This window comes from Cyprinodon variegatus, unplaced genomic scaffold, assembly GCF_000732505.1.
Source record: "Cyprinodon variegatus isolate N-32 unplaced genomic scaffold, C_variegatus-1.0 Scaffold28, whole genome shotgun sequence".
Lineage (NCBI taxonomy): Eukaryota > Metazoa > Chordata > Actinopteri > Cyprinodontiformes > Cyprinodontidae > Cyprinodon > Cyprinodon variegatus.
Window position 1 is genome coordinate 518,352 of NW_015150481.1, and position 1,523 is coordinate 519,874.

Genomic DNA, 1,523 nt, shown 5'->3' on the forward strand with positions numbered 1-1,523 from the left:
GGTCCCTAGCACTGAGTTTGGTCCCTAGCACTCGGTTTGGTCCCTAGCACTCGGTTTGGTCCCTAGCACTCGGTTTGGTCCCTAGCACTGAGTTTGGTCCCTAGCACTGAGTTTGGTCCCTAGCACTCGGTTTGGTCCCTAGCACTCGGTTTGGTCCCTAGCACTCGGTTTGGTCCCTGCAGTTGGTTTTGTGCGTTCATGTGTAGGTTAGTGTGTCCCAATAGTTATAGGAGCTAAAATGCTCCCTTCAGACGGAGTGAGGTCGGGAGCTGACGTGAACGAAGTGGCCTCCCAGAATACTTTGGGGACTCATTCAGCGAGAGGAGAGATGGCGTTTCGCAGTAGAAACAACGTGCCGAAATAAGGCAAAAAGTTGATTTCTTAAAAAAAAGATAACTGAAATACTTACAAGGAAAACTGAGGAAATTGCTGAGTCGGACACTGTAAGCTAAAGTTTATTAAAATATATAAGGAAAATCTAAATTTTCCTCTGGTAAAGCTAGAGAACGTGTTCGCCTTGGTATTTTAATATAGATTTAATGTGTAAATGTGTTAATCTGAGAGCATAGTCACAGGTACTTTAAGAGTATAGATATGATCCCGAAGGTTAAAGAGACTCCGTAAGCGACCGGCGTTAAAATCACCTCGGCTCTGATCGACATGATGTGGAAATGGCAGACCCGGCTCGACCCGCTAAATTACGTGATACCATTGAACTCAACGTACTGACATCAACACGCCTCACCAGTTGCGTCTGATTTAGCAAGCAGAAACAACTCTGTTTACATTCAATAAACATGGAGCAGCTCTGCTGAGAGGGATTCAGTCAGATAATAGAGTGAAACAATAAAGAACATTGACTACGCCGACTTCTTGACATGCTGCTCTCCATTGTTTACTTCCCTGATTTCTGTTGCACTGGTGACATCAACACTAACCCAGTTCATTTGTGTCTGCTGAGATGCAACGACTCACTCAGCTTTTTTTTTTTTTTTGTTTGTGGGAAGGGAGACAAAAGCTGATCGTTAGCTTGTGAAAATCCCGGGTTAACAAACTAATTCACGGGGAAGGATAAAATATTTCAAAATTTAACCAAAAAGTAAAAACCAGAAGCACTTTTGTTGTAAAATGTTTCTCTGAGAAAAAACTTAATCTTAGTATGTTTGTCCTCACGACTCCAATTTGAATCTCTTTCAGGTCTGAGGAGGTTTGTGATTTTCTGAAGACTGATGGAACTCCTCTCCCAATACCCCAGAATGACCCCCACAAAGACCTGCTCCCACCAGAATGTTCCACAAACACTCCTGAAAAGGAAGGCCCTGAGGGTCTGGCAAAGCCAAGCACATTATCCCCTCAGAGAGCCACCGTAAGCCAGTCCTCCCGTCTGCATGGTCCGCAGGACTCCCCAAGTTCCCAGATTCCAGACCAGATCACACAGCCACCGACTCCACAGAGCCCCCGCCAGACAACCCAATGCCCCCCTCCCCAGAGCCCCTTTCAGACAACCCAATCCCCCCGTCCTC